This window comes from Strix aluco, chromosome 1 (assembly GCF_031877795.1).
Source record: "Strix aluco isolate bStrAlu1 chromosome 1, bStrAlu1.hap1, whole genome shotgun sequence".
Taxonomy (NCBI): Eukaryota; Metazoa; Chordata; class Aves; order Strigiformes; family Strigidae; genus Strix; species Strix aluco.
The window spans coordinates 26,587,872-26,608,768 of NC_133931.1; the positions used below are offsets into that span (position 1 = coordinate 26,587,872).

The 20,897-nt window shown below is 41.1% G+C and overlaps 1 long non-coding RNA gene across 2 annotated transcripts in view; it reads left to right on the top strand.

Annotated features, from left to right (window-relative positions):
- LOC141932827 (uncharacterized) overlaps positions 1 to 19,821 on the top strand; it is a 34,401-nt gene extending 14,580 nt beyond the window's left edge. The window contains exons 2-3 of one of the 2 annotated variants that reach the window (XR_012625941.1): positions 7,076 to 7,203; positions 19,246 to 19,821. This is a non-coding gene — a long non-coding RNA (uncharacterized LOC141932827). Of the gene's footprint in view, positions 1 to 7,075; positions 7,204 to 7,296; positions 7,472 to 19,245 lie in introns of those variants that run through there. The other variant, XR_012625943.1, reaches the window with a different exon arrangement.
- Positions 19,822 to 20,897: the final 1,076 nt, after the last annotated feature.

Genomic DNA, 20,897 nt, shown 5'->3' on the forward strand with positions numbered 1-20,897 from the left:
TGCTGTTATTTCTCCTGGAAATAATCTTATTTTAGCAGCAACCATTTCTAAGTTACAGCAACATTTTAATATCACTCTTCCTGAAAACCCTTCAGATTCCTTGCACCTGTGTGACAAACAGGAGAGAGACAGTGCCTGAGAGAAAAGCATGTACCAAGGCTGAGGGGAATAGTTGAGGCAGGGTGGATGAGGGTGCTGCTCAGCCCTGGTCTCTTGGAGATAGGGTGAGATGACTCCTTTCTCCAGCCTGGCTGGACAGTGGTAGCCCAGGGGAAGTGGTTATGCTCATCCTCCCCTTCCCCCTCTACAGGCTGGAGCTGATGGAAACATCAAATGACAAGAAGGAAAAGCACAGAAATGAAAAGAGCATGGCAGAAAAAAGATGCAAGCATGCCAAGAGGCAGGATCTCCTGGTGGAGCAGGAGGTGAGAGGGGAAACCTGTGTGTCTGTGAGCTCCTTGGTTGTCTTCCTTGGCCTGCAAGAACTCTGCAGATGAAAGCAGCTTGCTGTTCTGTGCTGGATGCAACAAAAACTTTTCTTCTTAAAAAAATGAGAGAGTATGTGCCTGGGAAAGGTGTTTAGGGCACTGTGCCTGCCTGGGAGAAGCCCACCTTCATCCATCTGCGGTATCAGGCTGCTGGCCAAGAGCCTCAACCATGGGCCTGCCGCTCCTGCAACAGTTCAAGGAGTATTTCACACTTCTGAGTATTCAGCTTTTTTTATAGAGATTGAAACATCTTCGGTGAGGCAAGCAGCGACGCTCAATCCCTGGGGCCTCTCCTGGGGCATGAAAAATTCAGCTCTGAGGCTCTTTTAAGTGCTTGCCTTTCTTCTGAGTCAGGCAGAGCAGGTCTGGAAGCTGGGGTTTTGTACAATTCCTGATGTCCCTGTTACAAGCGCAGAGACAACCACCTTTTTTCTCAGTTTAACCATATACTGCTGCTGAAAAGGATTTGCTGGCAGAAGTTTTGCTGAGATTCAGATAAACTCCATGAAAAGTTTTTATGTAGATGAAGTAGTGTTTTCCAACTGTTTTGCCAGAAAACTTCCAGTTAAACTTTATTTTGTAGCAATGCATCCTTTACAGGAGACTTACAGGGGGATGATTGCAGGTTTGTAGACATGAAGCAATAATAAAGACTGGATTTGGAGCCTATGAAAGGCAATGTCAAGCACTGCCCCTCTCCTGTTTGTCACACAGGTGCAACGAATATGAAGGTTTTTGAGGAAGAGTGATGTTAAGAGTTTTCTCTTCAACCTGTCTTCCCCTCAGTGGGTCTTTCAGTGTACTCATGCAGCACCAGCTTGGTGGGAACCCAGAAATTCCCAGCTGCTCTTTAAAATCTCCTTCCCACAACAGACACAGTTTACTTGGAATGAGTCAATTAAATTAGCGGTTTATCTCAGCTAACTGCCTTTTAAACTCCTCAACTGTCTTTGCAGTTCCTAGGGCAGCTTCCTAAATACTGATCACACTGGACAGGAGATAAGTGATGGGGTGATGGGCAGCCCATGCTGAAACAGAGCACCTAGTTCAACTTGTCAGCATTTTCAGCCTTGAGGATGAATATTATTGCTGCAAGTGCAGCAGCTCCTGTGGGAAGAGTTTTCTTCTCACATTATCCACTGGAGGCTCTTTTAAAATTAAAATTCATTCCCCAGGGAGACTATAACAACCCACAAGGATACTGGGGAGGAGAAAGACTATAAAGAAGTGCAATTGCTCTGAAAGAAACTATTTTACTAATGCACACTCCGTTTTCACTTCCATGGCTGTAGCCTGGACTTGCTGTGCCAGTACTGGAGGACAGCGACCATGGGGTTGCAGGGTCTGAGGCTCTGCTTGACTGCACTGACCAAGGAGTGCTCAACCAGGAGCTCGGCAACTTCTAGCTCTCTCTACAGCTGGCTTTCTGTACAGCAGAAGCTTCAGCACGTGGCCTCTATGAGCACTGCTGTGTGCTTTGACACCAAATGAGATGAAAACGTAATGTTTGGAGTACACACACAGGTTTACTGCCTGCTTTGTCCTGTCTTTGCATTAGGAATAGGAATGAAGGAATCAAGTTCTCTGACTTGGGCTTGAATTTCTGATCTGACACCAGCTTCTTCTCTGTTTCGCTTGTAATTAGTCTCACTGAGAGGTGCTGGAACTGTTGAGAGGGTCTTGGAGGGGATAACAGTGTGCATATATGCCTTTTGGCCAAAGCACAAGGGGAAAAAAACCCCTCCTGTGTTGGCATTGCTGGAAATTTTATCTGACTAATTCTTTTATTCATGTTTGGACACAAATGATCTTTTGAAGCTTAGAACAGACAAGGTTACTGCTATTTATTTTCTTTGGGGGCTGTGGACAAAGAATGACAGGGTAACTAAAGAGTGGCATTTGGAGTGAATGTGGTCCTGGGACCTCTGGGAGTATGTTGGTACCAGGAGCTTGTCCCACGGTAGTTCTACAGCTTTTATCTGCTTTCAGCACAATTACAGTGGATTTGCAGGGACTTTGAAAATTTCACTTTAGGCTTAATTTGGGGAGCCCTCTGATTACAGAATTGATTTCTGCCTTTCTAAAATTTCTTGCTGATCATCCCATTAGTTGAAGTGGGTAGAGGATGTGAAATGGGAAGCTACAGAAAAGGAGGCTAACCCTGTTTATTTTTTGCTCCCTCTGATGCCTCGTTCTGCACCCTCTGTGCACACACGCTGGCCAGTTACAATCTTAAAAGTGACAATAATAATTCAGGCCACAGCCTAACAAAGCATATATAAACATTCATATCTTCTGGCATGTGAGTAGCCCCTGTGAACATCAGGAGTTTTATTACCCTTGCTGTTTTTCTGAATAAGAGATTTTCCATGTGTCTCAGCAGATATGAGCAATTAAAGAAACTAATAAGAGAAGTGAAAACCAGTTTTGAAATGTTTTTTTTTGTTTTCCAAGGGAGTAAAAGATACATGTATCCATTCGATTTTTATGCTTTAAAACTTATTAGGAATCAATATGAAATATTAGATATATTTATATTAAATATATTTATTTACACGCTTTAAACATAAACCTAAAGGGAGTGTTTTGATCAATATTTCCATATGAATTTCATTAGTCATGGAAACCAATTAGTTTTCCTAGCAATATCTGTAATACAGATGCTTTCCACTGGGAATTTTGATGAAACTTAGCTCATTTCTCATAGGTCCCTCGACACCCATGAGAACAGCAATATCTTTCAGAACTACTGCTGGCCCTGAGTGGCAAGATCATGATGAAAGGTGCCATCTCCCGCTTTGTCCTGTCTTTGCCTTGTGAGGAGAAATGAAGGAATAAAGATTCAAACTTCTGGATTTGGCAGTCTCTGAAAAAGTCCTGTTTTCCCATTGTGAAGGGCGTAAATAGAACACAATTTACTAAGACAAAAGGATATTATATGTAAATATATTTTCAGCCAGGGTTTCCTTACAAACCTGGTTTCTTGGAAATGATGATTGACTGACTTCTTTGCCTATTTTCTGTAGTGCTATTTGAGCTTCTTTTTTAGCAATTGTATGTTTTTATTTGAACTACAAGTAATTTCTTGCCAATTATGCTGATGAAGTGTGAAGCTCATTCACAATTCCTTTTTCAGATTCCAGTCCAGTGCACAATAATGTTCAAACTACCTACGGCTGGATTGTCAAGGTAGAAGTAGGTTATTTGCTGCTGACATGATTTGACCTACATTAGAAGGAGGAAAGAATAATCTCTCTCCTCTTTGTTGGTTCCATAATCTGTATCTACAAAAATGTGGAAGTCCAACTTCAAGGAAAGAATTTGGTATCCCAGGCCAAACAGTGTCATCATAACTCCAGTTAACTGATATTAAAGTGACTTCACTGCAGATGTAAGAAGAAATAATTTAGTCTAGTATTGGTAAAAACATGTTTTAATTTGAAATTTGTGTGTGCACATGTGTCCTTCAGAGGAGCTGATTCAAAAGAAATAGATGAAGACTAGTCAGCAGCCTGAAGGATAAGGAATTCCCTTGGGGTGGTAGCAGCCATGGTTTGAATACTGCAGACTGGAAAAAGACTCAAACACAAGCATCTCGCTATTCAAGCAAATGCTTTAACTATGTCTAAGGTGACCGGTGCCGGCACTTTTTACCCCAGTATGTTTTTCAGTGGATGTGCCCAGGGCTGTGGTGCATTCAGGGATGAACCCAGTGCTGCTGCTGCTGCTGTGCATTATGTGTGGTCTGTTTGCCACAGTACCTCTTGTATCGTCTCTCTGAATTACAGCAGTGCTTAGGCAGGATGTAGGACCTTGTGCTTCTGAGTAAGAGCAAATGTTTTTGTTTAGGGGTATGGGTAACTGTATAGTTCAAAAAGATATTTTAAAAAGTGTGGCCAGGGATAGAGAGCACTGGAAAGCCAGTCTTTTTAATCACCTCCCAGGCTTACGGCTGCCTAGGTCCCAAGCTTAGTTGAGAATTTTATCTTTTCTATCTATACTCTACAACTGAAAGTTATTGCACTTGGCTTTGTGTAGTTGTGTTTTTGGACTGTACTACATTTCCATTATGAACTGTCTGAGAATAACCCTCTGATAAAAAGCTGTTCTCAGTATGAGCAAAGTTACTCTGGGTGGACACTGGTGTGACTGAGATCAAAATTTATCCTTCGGGAATTTAGGAGCAGACTTGTGTGGCAGAGAAAGTAAGAGTTAGTTTGTATTCTGGAAGATCAGAAGCTTTTGTAGAATTGATGCTTTAGCAATCAGTTTTTTGTGGCTGGTACTCAGCCAGTTACTTAGGAAGCCTTAGCACTATTAAAGGCATGTGAAACAGTTTTTACTGAAGTTTAGGTTACAGTCATCGTACTCTGAATAGTATTTAACTCCAAAGACAAGCCTGCTGCAAGCAGTCGGGCTGTTTGCAGTCTAAGGTACTCCTCAGTGTCAGTGTGAGGAATTTGGCCCATACTATCGCACTGAGTGTGATTCTGAGACAGGAATAATTCAAGAAGAAAATAATTAAAACTCCTAAAATTGCAGTACCACTTTCTCAGTCATATAGCCATACCTTGTATGTTTTTTGTGGACTTTCACCTGGCAAATAAAGCTACATGATCTGCTAAGGGGTTAATCAGTTTGGTTTACTTAAAAATTCTTAACCACAATGAAAACATTTTAGCACCTAAGAGGAGAGATTGTGGGTGAAAAACTGAAGATACATGATTTATCACTCCCCTCACAAATAAAATTTATTCATTGCATCCACCAGCCATCACACAGATGGTCAGAAAATTGGCTTTGTGTAGGGATGTGGATTCAGGCATGAATATTAATATGAGACAGATGTAAACGCATATTAATATGCATTTGCTTTGCATGGACTGACATTACAATATTTTCATTAAAGAAACCGCATTTGAAATGGAAAGTATAGGTCACCTTTTAAAACATAAAATAGTAGGGTACAATGTATTTACACTTTCCTGGAACAACAGAAACAACCCAAAAAATTTTTTTTTAAAAAAAGAAGAGCGTGTGACACTTCTTGTAGCAAAATATGTTGGCTGCAACATAATAATTAATAAATCAGGAAGACATTTCTCACTTTGTAGTTAAAACACATTTCCTCCTTTTTGCCTGCCTTGTTACACTGGCAGTAATGCAGGCTGTAACGTTCAGGTGATAGATACAGGGCTCCAGATCGGCGAAGTTAAGCTAAGTTAGCTAGACTTACTAAACTCATCCTGTCTCAAAAGGCACCATTCAATATGTTGTTGTTTTCCCAATGGCAGCAATGCATAAAACACGTAAGATTTATGAAGATACAGTACTTCATGGGGTTTTTATGTAAGGCACAGCATTGATGTTCGCAGCAGCATTCACATCTGTGCATTGTTAGTATTTGCTCATCGTAACATCATGCATTTGCCCAAAGAGAAACATGGTGTCATTATATATGTCATATTATAAAAGGCAGTTTCACAGATATTTGCTAAGCATTTTTTGCAAAGGCTCTATAACAGAAATATAATTTCAACGGGGAAATTGGATTAATTTTGTTCTTAAATAAAACATTCAGGTGCTTTCTAGCTGGTAGCCATAACACTTGAGTGTCTGAGTAAACAGTTTTATAATTATAAATGTTTTGTAAGGAGAGGTTGTTGAAGTTAAGATGAAAGGTATCAGCAGGCTGTCTGGTGTCTTGTCAGATCCTATGCACCCTTTGAATGTAACTGTGGGCTTATAAATCTATGGAAGCACCTGGGCTGGCTTCTCCTTGCATTGCAAACCAGGTAGGTAGCCCTCTGCATCCTGCACATGCAGGTGTGAACTCAGGGAGCTGACTCACTCCTCTGCAGCTGTGTAATTTAAAGATGGCATGAGTGCTGCTGTAAGCAAGACGGAGATTTTTGTCCATGTCTGATCCCTGTGGCTAGTGATGAGAACCTTGTGTATAAGGTGGAAATAATAATTACACTGCTGTAAATTGTTTTGAGTGATGAAACCCACAGTATGTTATTGGCCAAGTCATGCTGCTTGCTGCCAAGCACAGGCTGTGGCACAGAAGCGGTAGCCCCATGGGCTCCTTATGCTTTTCCCTGCTGTGAGGCTACTCGGTGCGGGGCAGAGGGGCCCCATGCTCTGCCCTGGACATGGCACATGCCCCTGTGAGGGGAAGGGATTTGGAAAAGGTGTTGTAGAGGCAGCTGTGACATATTTGTGTTGCCTGTGGATTGCCCCACATAGGAGGCATTTTTGGTAGCTTTCTGAGCAACCAACCATCCCACTTGGTATGATATGGGTGTAGTATCTAGTACCTCAGTGTATTTTGGAAGCCTCTATGAAAACGGTAGCCTGGTAGCTAGCTCTTCATGCTGACACATGCCAATGGAGCCTTTTGTATTTCTTACACCAGATGTTGGGTAAATAAATGTGGATTCTGTGACCTTTGCTACAGCCCTCCCAGGTGCTGGAAAGACTCTAAGGCTCCTCTGCATGTGTGTGTGCGTGCGTATGTCAGTTTAATGATGGAAGGGGAGAAGGAAAGTTTATATTTGCTTTACTTTTTCTTTTTTCCTTTTCAGCTTCCTAAGTTTCAGAAAGTTGCACACAGAAGACTGCTCTGTAGCTCCTGAGAGCGTGCTGCCCTTGTTTTCCCTGTGGCTGACTCGCTCTAACTCAGCTGTCAGTCAAACAGAGCATCTCCAGAAAGGTAATGCAGAGGGGACCCGGCTCCCGGCTCATTATACGCTTCTGTCAATAGAACAGAAGAGATCTCATTCACATAACATATTTTGTATCACAGGTAACTTCCTCAAATTCCCAGTCATAAATCTTCGTAATTCAATATTCTGTGGTCTGATTCATCTGGCAAGCCAGCAGAGGTTTCAGCAAGTCTGGCAGCTCCCTGCAATGCTTTTCTCTCATGACTTCCCCCTCTAGCCCCATATCCAATGTGCCTCTTCTCTCTCTCCCTTTTGGTTTCTTTTTTCCCCTCACAAAATCCCAGAGAATCAGTATTCTTATTCAGCAAGTTTCCTCAGAAATTATTTTCAATGGAAAAATACAGAATAAAAAAAAGTTGTGGTTTTGTTTTTTTTTTTTTCCTAAGTTATTTGAGTTTGTTGAAAAATCCTAGCTTATCTCTGGCTCAAATCAGCTCAGCATTCAATTGGATCTCCCTGGGACAGCCAGGGAAGTTGCCCTCAGGGAGACCAATTCCTTGTGTCTCACACATGGCGAGACTCTGGCCAGATGAACTGTCACAAAGTAAGGATAGTCTTCCCTTATTGGCATTGTTTGCTTTCTGAAAGTGTTCAATATTCACATTTCCCATCCAGATTCAGGATAAAACGAAACATGGAAAGTGCTATCTTTCACTTAAGCGGAACACAGGCCAATGGTTGGGCAATGGGAGGTAGGAAATAGACACGGGTGTGACAGGGTAGAGACCTGTCCACAGAGAAGATCTCACTCTCTCATTAGGCGACAGGAAGTTTTGGTAAGAATTGAGTCTGTGCTTAGCTTTGTGAATCCCCAGTTACTTGTTTCCCTGCAGTACATTCTTCTGAGGCAAAATACTACATGTTAATAGGCTGGAAAGCTTCATGTTGATAACTTGCATCTTGAGATGTATACTTTGAACAGTGAAGGGCATTCTGATGGGTACCAATGTGGGTCTGTGAAAAAAAAAAAATCTGAAGAGTGTGCTGGTCTGTGTCATGGTACCTGTGGTGCTCCTCCAGGAAAAAAGAAGCTAACTGAAGGCCAAAAATAAAGTCTTATTGTACATGAAATAATTTTTGGAATATTTTTTTCTATTTATTTTTCATCAGTAGACTGAATCACTGAAGAAGAGGAGGGAGCTGGGATCTGCCTCAGCATTTGATTACTTATTTTGATTTGTATACCACATGATGAGTTCTCATCAGATCATTTTCAGGACAGTGGTGCTAAGACCAGCTTACTGGAAGTTTCTTCGGTTGCATTGGATCAGACTGCAATATCCTCGTCAAGATATTTTCTTTCTGTCCCAACAGCAGTTTGGAGAGGTAGGGACTGCAGTGTTCACCTCCATCCAGAGTGGCTCTTCAGGCTCTTGTGGGCAGGGGCTTTGCCCCTGACTGAGTAATTTTATCCTTCTCTGTTCAGTCCTCTTCACATCTTGCAGCTTCTGTACCTTGTGCCAGTTGCTCGTTTCCTACTTATATGCTGTTCTTTGGAGTATTATTTAAGAAGTCAAACTCTGTTTTTCCCTTTGTAGAAAATACAGATTTTTATGAACAGTATCATTGTGAGCAATGCCTTGGGGAGCTTATGGGTTTCAATGACTCGCTAACATCCTAGTGAAAGCCAAAGAGCCTACTGGGGTTGTCACTGGCATGAGAGGAGAATTCTGTCTCAGTGTTGTCTTCCTGTTTCTAGTTTCTGTGGACCTCTGCATTGCTTCCTTCTGGATAGTCTGGGGAGTGTGCTGGAAAGATAGGACACTTCTTCAGAGCCTCAGCCTTTTCTTCTATTTTATTGCCTTTAAATCACTCTCAAATCAAGCCAGTTAAGCACAAATAAAATATTCACAATATCCAAAATGGATAGCATACAAATGTTTATAAAACATTGGTGTGCAATTGAAAAATGTGAAACAATATATGATAAATTTCCCTGTGTGGGGTTTAGATGGGAAGAGCCTCCCTGCAGATGAGCCACGGCATGGTGGCTGGGACCATGGGGCTTCCTGAGGGTCTGCCTTTGGCACGCAGGTGCTGCTGCAAGCCCTGTTAGCCAGCACTTCATCCCCTCACCTGACGGCATTGCTCTTTAGTCTGTTAGTGGTGTCAGGGTGATTAACCTTCTCCCCCAGACTTTTTTCTTTCTGAAAAGACAGACAGATAGATCATTTCTCCTAGTAAATGCAGCTGCTGTTTCCCTACCTGAGTAATGCCGAGGCATCATCCCCGTTGCTTAACTGATCACTGCTGCTCCAAGTCAGCGAGGGTAAAATTCACCTCCCTTGCTCCTCTGCACACCCTATTGATCAGTAATAGATAAGTTTTGATATAAAATATGACTTTCACTCAACCTTACATTTTAAGTCCATATGTACTTTGTCAGCCACACTCTTACAAATTTCTTAAATGGGGTGTAGCCATTTCGTGGTGAAATAGTCTTGGGATGATTTGACCTCAACATCTTTTTCTTCGATGGGTACTGAAATAACCATGTATTTCTGGTTCAAGTCAGTTAGGATCATTTTCTGTCTGCATTGGATTTGTGAGGACAGATGGCTTCCAACGTCTAGAGCTCAATCCAAGTTAAAACTGGAGGGGAAAGTTGTTTGATTCTTTGCAGGAATTACTGTCTAAACAAAACCTGACTTCAACAGATTTCTATGCAAAACCCTTTGATTCCCATTTTCCATCTGTGAGAAATTTGGGATGTTATTGTTGGATTTATATCTTTCCTTTGATAAACATATTAAAACATGGTTCAAAATACCTTTTTATCTTCTAAAAGATATAATGTGAATGAAATCGCCTCTGACTCCTATGGGTTTGGAAGCTGTTTTTCTGCTTTTGTTACACGTGCACCAGGTTTCCATAATTCTTTGCTTGTGGCTCTGCTCACATTGCTAGTGTAGAGATTGTGTTTGGCTCAGGAAACAGCCATAAAATGGACTCTGGTACCTGGATATATTAATATTTCCCTCACCTTGACATTTTCCGTATTTTTTGCCTTTGATTGCTACCTCCATCAAGAGTGAAACCTGGAGTCTTGGCAGGCAGCTGTTGGGAGGGATGCTGAATACCACACTTCTGAGGTCAGGCTTGAGAGCGTTCTCACGATTCTTTTGCTTTCTCAGTGGAGGATTTAGCTCCCAGGAGCAAGAACTCAGAGCCTTCAATCTTTAATCTTCTGTATTTGTGTCTTCTCTCATCGAGCAACCCATAGCTGCACAAAGAGACATCACAGTTGTCAAAAGCTTATGGTCCATATGATGATGGTCAGTCATAGCGTAAAAGTTACACCTTTTTTTTCCAGAGTAGTCTGGATATCATAAGAAGGTTACAGGCAAAGTAAGGAACACTTCTTCAACTCTGTTCCCCGTTCTTTCCCTGTGAACATATCCTACGTTTTGACCTTCTCGTTACTGGTAAAGGTATCATCTTCATTAACAGCAATAGTAGTATTATCGTCTACCAACACCTGTGTAGTTGATAAGTCCAGTAATCTCAGCTGTTGGTCTGTAGCTGGAAATGTTGCTGTGTTTGGCTGGGGCAGCTGTGGGCGTCCAACTTCTTGAAGCAAGCAGGACCTGCCTGCATCAGCAGCTGTCCCTCACCATGCTGCACCAGCGTGTCAGACCTGGGCAGTGTGCCTGGGTGCTGGGGGGATTTTGTTCTCTGAAAGACCCTACCCCTCACCATGCTGCACTTTTATGCACATTTTCCTATGATTGTCTCTGGCTGTGGAAGGCAAAATGTGAAGATCTTTTTCTTCTGTGTCTTTGTCCTGCTGGATATGATTTTGATAGCACAAGGGGTAATGGTTTTAAACTAAAAGAGGGTAGATTCAGGCTAGGCATAAGGAAGATATTTTTTATGACAAGGGTGGTGAAATACTGGAACAGGTTGCCCAGAGAAGTTGTAGATGCCCCATCCCTGGGAAACATTCAAGGTCAGGTTGGACAGGTCTCTGAGCAACATGACCTAGTTGAAAATGTCCTTGCTTATTGCAGCGGGGTTGGACTAGACAACCTTTAAGAATCCCTTACAACATAAGCTGTTCTACGATTCTATGGTTTTCAATTTTCTTTCAGTCTTCATTCCCAGGCTATGGCACTGGGACAGTAGAGGTGAAACTGTTACTATATTCTCTTGATTTGAACAACAGCATTCATTGCTTCAGCGAAATAAGAATATAACCCAAAACCAACTAATTTAACAGTCAATATTTTACTTGCAAGATATTTTGACCCATATCAAATACTGAAAAGTCTACCCACTGGAAAGGCGAATTTCTCACACATCTCCTGTACTGAGAATCAAAAAGATTCCCCAGAGCAATTCCTTCTCCCCAGTGTAGGACCAGACAAGGTGACCTTGACGTGGTGAGGATGAAATGCTGCTGGTGCAGCCCCAAAATCAGCCAGAGGACTGTGCTGGGCTCAGTGAGGTTACAGAACACAAATGGATCCTCCAGGTTGTTTACTGTCTTGCTAAATTTGGGTTTGAAAGTTGGATTCAAACCCAAGCTCAGCAGTTTTCATCTTGCTAAGCTTTTGGTCAGTGTTGACACACTGTGTACTTTTACTTCAGTTAATGGGTTATTTCTGTTGTACAGGGAGGATTAATTGTACCGTGCTCATTTTACAGTTAGTATGTCATGGATATTAATCAATCTGAGTCTGGAAAAAGATGAGTATTGATCTGTGATATTTGCTAGAAGTACACTGGCACATTTTTGCCTGAGAGCTCCCTTACAAAACAAAGCAGCAGCATTCCCACTGAAATAAGTTGGTTGTGCAAGCTTGTAATGAAAATTCAGTCACAAGAAGAGCTAATTAAAAGAATTGTTTACTATTTTCATATTAATTCACTTTTCAGTCATTCATATCACTGCATGTCTTCCTGTGATGAATGTGGGCCCACAACTTGAGGCAGTGGGACAGACTGGAAGAACTGTGTTGCTGAGCACAGTGCCTGAGTGCCCAGGGGAGAGGCAGCTAACACCAGCTGAGCGCCCACCTGTGCCTGTGTGGCTGAAGTGCACTTGGACTCTGAATGAGGTGTTGGGGAGTATGGTGCAAATCTGCATCCCCCACCCATCCTCTATCCCTGTAGCCTGAGGGTCCCCTCTGCCTGTCTGTCATCAGAGAGCAGCTCTGGCTCCTCTCTTGGGCACCTCTGTGGGGCGGCAGAGCCTGGGGGAGTTGCTGTGGGGCCCAGGGCCCTCTGCCCTCCTGCTGAAGCTCCCCATCACCTTCCTGTGGGACAAAGGGAGGCATACTGTGGAAAACAACATGCTGAAGATGTGACTGAGGCCACCAACTGTTATCACGAAGGCTACAGTAGAGCTATGAGCTGTTGGGAACAGCTTTTGGGCAACACCAATCTGGACTGAATTTAAAAAGAAATCTGTCTCAATGGTTTCTCTCTCTCCCTTTACACTCCTTTTTTTTTTTTTTTTTTTTTTTTTAAATCTTCAACACTTTAGAGCCTGTTTTCTGGTCTTTGGTTTTAGACAGATGAACAGCAGGGCTTTATAAGCTGATTGTGTTCAGATGTACATCTGCAGCAATAATTGGGATACACAGGGAATGGTGTCACTATAACATTTCTCAGTAGATGTTGGAATGAAACCACAAATAGAAACCACATTCTGTTGTTAATTGTTTGATTTAAACCCAGAAACCCAGTAAAACTTAAAGACGTAAGAACAATAAAATCACATGGTGCTGTAAAAGGCATGCAAGTTTTGGGACCAAATTCTTGTCCCCAGATTAACATCAACTCATGCACAGGTCTTATGAAGCAGGTTAGGATATGTAAAGTCTTTCTTTCCAGCCTCCTGCGAGCAGTTCTGCGGAGGGAAACTGGGATGACCTGAATGCTTCAGGAATACAGGCACTTCCTACCCTCTCCCCTTTCTTTCCCCCTCCATACCCTTTTATGTCACTTCTCCCTCTAGGCACCTCCCGTGGTAGATCTTGTTTTGATTCACCCAGGCTTTTCCCTTAACCACTGTGTTGTCCCAAGGAAGCAGCATTACCAAGGTTTCCAGCTTGCTATGCCGCTTTGTTGTGGCCACCTTAGACCTCAGTGGAAATGCAGGTCTAGTAGGAAAGTTATTGTATTCATTACCAAAAAAAAGTTTTGTACAGCTCCTTCCCCAAATCCCAAACCTTCAAAACCTTTTAGTTTACAGGATTTGGAGTTTTTCAGTAAAACTTTCCAAATTTCAATCACAAACAAATATTCCCTGTGACTGTCTATTCAAATAAAAAATGACACCTTTTCATAGGAAAAAAAGTAAGTGAAAGATTTCAGTCACCCCTAGGTAATGGATTGTTCTAGTTTTGACCTTTTTTTTTTTTGAGAAGAAAATAGATGATTCCTTTTGTTCAGCATAGCCTAAAGTTGCCTGAACATGGTCCTGTTTTTCCTATTCTGGCTATAACGGTAAAAGCAAAAGGTGCTGCTCCCAGACAGGAATAAAGAAGCATTACAGGAACTGGTATGATCAGCTGCTTTGCACTGAGACAGACTTTCTGTCAGTTGTGGGTCAGGGAAAGGAGATGAATTTTCACTGTTTTGCACAAATAGGAGTAAAATTTGTCTCAATTCTGAAACAGTCTTGACTAGGATTGATGAGTCTGCTACAATAAGGACAAAACCATATGAACTTGGCCCAACCCTCATCTGAAACTTTTTCTGGAGATTATGGTATGGTACACACAAATATATACAGAGCAGCATGTGATAGAAGGTATAGAATTTGATTATGTGAATAAATATTTGCATTCCAAACCAGCAAAGTGGAAAAATTGGGTCAAAGCAACTCTAAAGCATCTGAAAACCAAATTAGAAACTACCATGCTGAAAACTTGTTGAAATCAGGTCTGGTGAAGTGAAATAAACCTTTTACTTCTCTGAGTTTTCAGGTAAACAGTGAATAAATAATACTCACACCTTTTCTTATGTAAGTTTTAGCCATTCATATTCTGCTCAGGCCTCTGTTGGCCATTCAGTCCTTTGTTTCCAAGCTTGTCCATTTTCATTTATCACCTCCTCTATTCCTCCCCAAAATCATATTCTGGTAGTTCACCTTCCTGGAAAAACTTCCTGTCTGCTTCTCTAGACCTCGCTTCTAGCATTAGTTGAAAGTATTTTTCCCCTTTGCTTATGGAGCATTGATTTTTCCATTGTCATTGTTATTTTGTCATTTAATTTGGTGACTGCATTCTTTACAGCATTTCTGTCCCAAAGCTTTGGATGCAAGGCAAAATAAAATACATTAAATCTGTCTCTCTGGGCTGAATTCCAACCTGATAGCAACCCTGAAGTGTGTGCAGCTACTCACAGCCCTCTGCACTGTGGCCAGTCGTGGCTAGTCCCCAAATGCTCCTGCTCCTGGGAACTTCTGCCTCGCCACGGCTTGGTATCAGCAGAGATGCTGTTGGGGTTTAGTCACTTGTGGAGAAGCTGCAAAGCAGGCAGTGTTGACTGAACTGATGAATACCAACGTAAAGTGTAATTAACACAGACAGGCATTTATTGCCAACAATAGTAGGAAACAGTTTTATTTCCTTATTTGCTGCCAGCTCTGGCAGGTTAAAGAGCCAAGTGTCATATCAGAACATTGTTGGTACATGGGGAGTTTGGTGCATGCTTATAGATTCAGTTTAAAAAAAAAAAGCAAGCAAAAAGGAAGGATAGATTGGTGTCACTTTTGCTGGTGTGGGATTCTGTCAGTAATATATTCCTATGAATTGTTACAGGCTGTTTTCCATACGCTTTTACATTACTAAAGTTCCTTTTGTGTGCAAGTGAGCGTTTTATTATGAGAAATTAGTGAGGGGTAACCATCGCACCATGGGAAAATGTACCGTAAACAGAATGCTCATATTATTAATTTGGCTTCATTTGTTCAAGGAAGAATATGTATATAAAAATAAATAGTAAGTCAGGAAGAAAAGTATTATAGAAATGACATTCTTCTTCCACTTAAATCTTACTTCACAGGAAGAAAAATATTATTTTAAGAATACTATCAGCCTCCAGAAAAGATTATTATGCAAAAATGTGGCAACACTGCACAGTGTCTTTTTGAGATGTGAAAAAGTACCCATATAAATCTGCACAGAATAACGTTTATCACCTTTTTCTGAACTACAGTTTTGGAAGACTACCCTTACATTTCCAGGTTTGTCGCTGACATTCAGTGGACCCAAGAAACCTTTCCCTAAATTCGTTGTGTGTGTTTTTTAAATCTACAATTCTGGGTTTGTAGAATGGAAATTTGTAAAAGACTTCCAACCAGCTCTACTTTAAACTTGATTACTTAGTTGTTGTAAATATGTAAGAATAATTTAAATACAATAATCAAATAGAAAGGAATAACAAAAAATTCAGGCTTTGTGCAGCTACTGGTATATATCTATATAGAGTTAGCAGCAAGATTAGGGCTTGTGAAATGATCATCACTTTTTCTTTCTGAAGAAAAAGTGGACTTTATTTTCTTCTCCAGGAGATGGAAGGGATGAGCAAGCTGACACACCAAACGTGAGCCCTGTTTCAAAATTTTTTGAAAGAAGTGCACTGAATTGGCACAGAAAGCATTTCAAAAGAATGAACTTCTTTCCTTGATGCTAAATTCAGGGTGTTGGATGCCAGGCAGGCTTAGTTTAACTCTGGAAAAGATGGAAGCCCAGGTATTTCTGGGTAGTTCCTTGAGCTTTGCGTAGGGTGGGTGCCAGAATCAGCGTATGCCTGTGAGAGCCTGGGCTTATGCTTTCCAGTAACTGAGCTACTGGCATAAAGCATCTACACAGTGGTTCATCCAGCCGGGTTCTTCCAAGCTACCACTTTTCAGAACCTGCATGACAATATTGAAAATTAAACCCAGTTAATAGAAAAAAATGTTAAATCAATGGCCATAAAATTTAATGGGTTTATAGCAGTCTTAACACAGTAGGACTGAATTATCATGTTAATTTAATTTCCATTTCTAAATGAACCAGAAGGCACAATAAAGGTCAATTAACCACTACCTTCCTTGTCTTCTTTTTTCTTTTACTGCCACTTTTAAATCATAGTCACCCCCAAAGCATTCAAACCCTTTCTAGAAGCTCATGAGTTTCTCTTAGAGACTCTGTATAAACGGAATACAAACTAACATCATGGGCTCAAGCACACTGATTGCTTTACCATGTTCTGTCTATATCTGTCATTACATCAGAGGTAAATAAATGTTGCAGAGTTTTATTTCCTGGTGTTCATTGCTATTTCATTATTTCTGGAGGAGCTTTGGGCTTTGGCAGATTGTTGGTAGCTCCAACCTACATCTTTACAAAGAAATGGTGTGCGTGCATCCTTCCCCTCCTGCCTCCTCTGCTCACAAAACACTCCCCATCACTCTTTGTGAAGCAGCTCCAAACCCTTCCCTAAAATTAGTGTGTGCCATAATGCCTAAAAAAAATTCACAGCAGTTAGCCTAAAAGACTGCTTAGCACATTGTCCAGGCTTATCTCTTTGCCATTACTTCTCTGTACAGTGGGTGGTCATCTCCTGCCTTACACTTGGAGTGCAAGGTCTCCAGCTGCACCATGATGAGCTCATCTTGGTCCTTGTCCACAGAAACAGAGACTGGGCACTTTAACAGGACAATAATAATTAATGCTCTAGGTTGCTTCAGAGGCACCTGTGGTTTCCATTGAGTTGAGCATGTCAGCTATGTGCTTTCTGGTATTTGGTATCATGTCACTCTTGCCAAATTTATCTGTATGTTGTTTGTGTGTGCTGGGGAGGGTCTGTGGTGCCCAGTTACAGATGCTGTTAAACTGCAGGACAGATGAAGCACAGAAGGTAAGGTCTCAGTAATGCTGAAGTGAATAGGAATTCTGCTGTTGATTTTAATAGGGCCAAGGTTATACTGGAGATGTTTAACTTCGCGTTGTCACACAGCGTCTCAGTGATCCAGCTGGGGATGTAGTCAGATGTCTTGGTCTGTACCTTAGCTACAAAGTAAATCTTCCCTCCCTTCTGAGGAGTCAAGTCTGCACATCTCTTAAGGCTTCCTCTGGACTGTATTCCTTATATGTTCTTGATTATTTTCTTTCCTCAAAAGCCTATTTGTAGACAAAATTATTTCCCTTGTTTCTCTTTCCATGATGAAATGGAATCAAATGAGTCATGATTAGAGCAACATATGTACTGGAGTAGTGTTTTTATTTTTTATTTATTTTTAAAGTTTGTTTGTTAAGGGATTGGTGAGCTTTCCTGCCTCATATTTAAACATTCTTGAAATAACGATCTAAACAGATGATCAAAAAAGATAAATCTTAAGTTTTACATATTCTGCTGTCTGGAATCACACAAAGCTTGGAATGGTGCTATATCAAATAATGCTATTTGTATGATCATATGTGCAGTATGAGCACAAAACTGTACATGGCCAGAGGCAACTTTGATTTTTATATCCAAGCAGTAGTATTACTGAGGTCCACAAAACAATGTAGATACACACACACTCAAAACCCCATTGTGTACTGGTGCAGAGAGGCTGTTGTGGGACCTCAGCAAGAAATGGAGAGGAGCTTCCTGCCCAGCTGACTGGGGATGCTCGGCCCTGTCCCCTCCAGTGTGTGGGCATAGAGCAGCTGCGTCTCCGGTGTATTTAACAAATCTGCCCCAGGTCTTGCTAAGCAATGTGGGTTCTGCTGGGCTTTTAAGGGACGTGGCAGGTGAGTAAGGTCATGTGTTACTTGGGCATTGCTTGAAAATTCAGCACTGTTTCCTGAAAGTTCAAACTTTTTCCTACTTTGGGAAATGAAATAAATCATGCCCAGTGGGTTTCTTAAAGCAAAATGCAGACTGCTGTTATGGCAATGTAAAAGAAGAGTAAAAATAAAGATAGAGAACTAAAGTTTAAAGGGATTTTTGTAATTGTCGATTTCAAATGCAGAAGCCCCTTAGGCAAGTGTCAGGCGAAGCTGGTAGGAGGGAAACCAAGAATAGTCTATAGAAATAACTCCAAAATGCCATAGAAAAATAGAAGGAATGAATCAATTATATGGAGCTTTTTAAGCCATCCATTAAAGAAAAATAATTCTCTGCTAAATGCCATAGGATGGATGAGACAGAAGATCTGCAGAAGTAAGTTTATTCCTATTAAACCCTAGCTTGTCTTCTGTAAAGACAGCAATGCTGTCTGTTGGCCTGTGCGAATTCCTCAAGATGTATTTATAAATAGTTATTCTGCTGAAACAATTCAAAGCTGTATTGATGGTTTTCTAGGGAGGCTCATAGTGGTAATTTTTTTGCCTTTTTAGCTTTCAGTGTGTCAGATCCAAATACACTGATCTTTGTTTGTGTGAAGGCTCGTGCTGGGCATGCCTTCATGGCTATCTCAACATCACTTAGGTTTCAATTTTTAAAGGCTTGCTGGACATCTGGAAATGATAGCTTATGATCTGACATGAGCAGTCATACTCCTCACCTATCAGCAAGCAGCCAGATAGCCAAAGGGAATAGCTCAGGGGCTGAACTCTTTGCACAAAGTGTGCTTAGCTCAATGGACAACTCTGAATAAAAATCCTACAAATTTCAAACCTGTCCTGGAATTTCCTGAGCAGAAGAAAGACATTGGAGAAGCTATTTGATGTTCATAGCTCTAAGTTTTCATTCAAAAGAAGTCGCAGTGTAATTGGAGAAGCTAAATATGTCCAATATGTTGGGAAAACAGGAAAAATTCCTTGTTAATAAAATGTGTGCTGAGGAAATCTTGGGTGGAGCTGGTGGGCGTCATGTACCACCCTTGACTCCTATGTGTAACTCTTAATTCCAAATAAAGATCAGGGAAGTTATTATCTAGAATTTAGGGACATTAGATAGCACTAACTATGTATGTCAGGATTTTCGAAGTGATTTTGGATGTGCCAGATTTGCAATATTTCATGTTTTATCCACCTTTTAAAAGCTGCTTATTCTCATGAAATGCACAGAACATACACTGATCACCTTCTCCCTTTCCCCAGCAAAGGTCATACCATGAAATCACTGCTCCCCTTCTGCAATCCAAGTGCTTGAGAGCAAGCAGCCACATAAAAGCTGCGAGGAAACACACTGTGAAATCAGAAGTCAGAGCAAAGTCCTCTTTACAAGACCTTCAAGCAGACCAAAAGAGCTGCTGTTGCTTCAGGTCCCTGCCAAGGGCAGTACCATGGAGCTGGGCTGATGGTTATGGTTATGGTGACTCTCATAATGCCTTTTCTTTGGGGATTTTTAAAATTACTTTGCTCCTGTTTGGAGTTTTCACAGCACTGTTTCAGTTGACAAGGAATCACCTTGTTTGCTTAATTCTTAGTGTCATGTTAGTTAAAAGGAAGAAGGAAACAAGATTCTTAATTCACCCACAGTTCTTAAATCTCTCTTTAAAGTTGATTTCACTGTTTTGTTTTTAATAAATGATACAAAAATGCATGTGGTTAACTGCCTTTAATTACCTTTGATTTAGTAAAAGTAGCCCCTTTGATAAGATCTGAATAGCTAAAGCTACAAAAGCATGTCTTGCAACTTCTTTTTCTAAATGTTTTTGTTGTATTTAACACAAGAAATTCTTGTCCTAGTTTTTTTAATGACCACCTGTTAGATTTTTGTGTGAGACAGAGTATTATTTTACAAAGTGTATTGACGCTTCTTTTTCTGTACTTAAAAATAAACAGTCTTCAGGTTTCTTTTCACCTTTTTTATGGATACTTGTTAGTTCATTTTTATGACCAGAATGACTTCCTATGACCAATTTAATTTGTATCACAGAACATACAGTGTGAAAACAGTATCTGTTTTTCCTGTTCTTCAGACAGAAATGGCTATTGGATTAAGCTGGCAGTGGCTTGAACTGCTTTTTGGGGGATTGTTACAGTGTTTCAGCCAATTAAAGGAGAAACTTAGATATTGAATGTTGTGAGAAAATAATTTTCTTTGACCAGCTTGGCCACTGGGAGGAAACTGCCAGTAACATTATTTCTCTGAGAGGAGTGTAACCTATGTGTGCATATGTATTTGTTTTCCGCTGCGTCTGCCAGGAAAGCTGGAGAAAGATGTTACTCATTACCTACTTGGAAACATCTGTCCATTTTCAGAGCATAGCTTTTACAAGGCATGATATTAAACATTACATTTACACATCCTGAAAAGATTTACAAGGGGAAAAAAAACTGTTACAAACAGTGAAGGGAATGTGGTTAGACTTAGCAGACAGAAATGAATGAACGTGTGTTCGTGGAGGAACACTCTGAAAAGCTGCTGCTGAAGAGCAGGGGGCTCCCCGCCTGGCTTGGGGACAAGCCTGTCTGGGGTCTCCTGTCTCTCTTCCTGACGCCCTCCCCCTCTTTTTTCTAACCAGCTCGCATCCTGCCTACATGTCACAGCTGTCCTGGTTGGCAAAAGTACAAAAGAAGCCCAAGACCACTATTGTGTGCACACAAACCTACCTACCTCTGCCTCAGTAGTGTGCTTAGAGCCTGATGGGCTCCTGTTTGCAGCACTGGGACCTAGGTTGGTTGCTGGAAACTTCAAGAAGAGGATTATGATAAGACCTGAAGTTCAGCTACCAAATTTATCAATTACCCTTGACTGTTATTGTTCTTTTAATAGTAAAGTACTCTTTTATTTTCTGCTCTTTTAG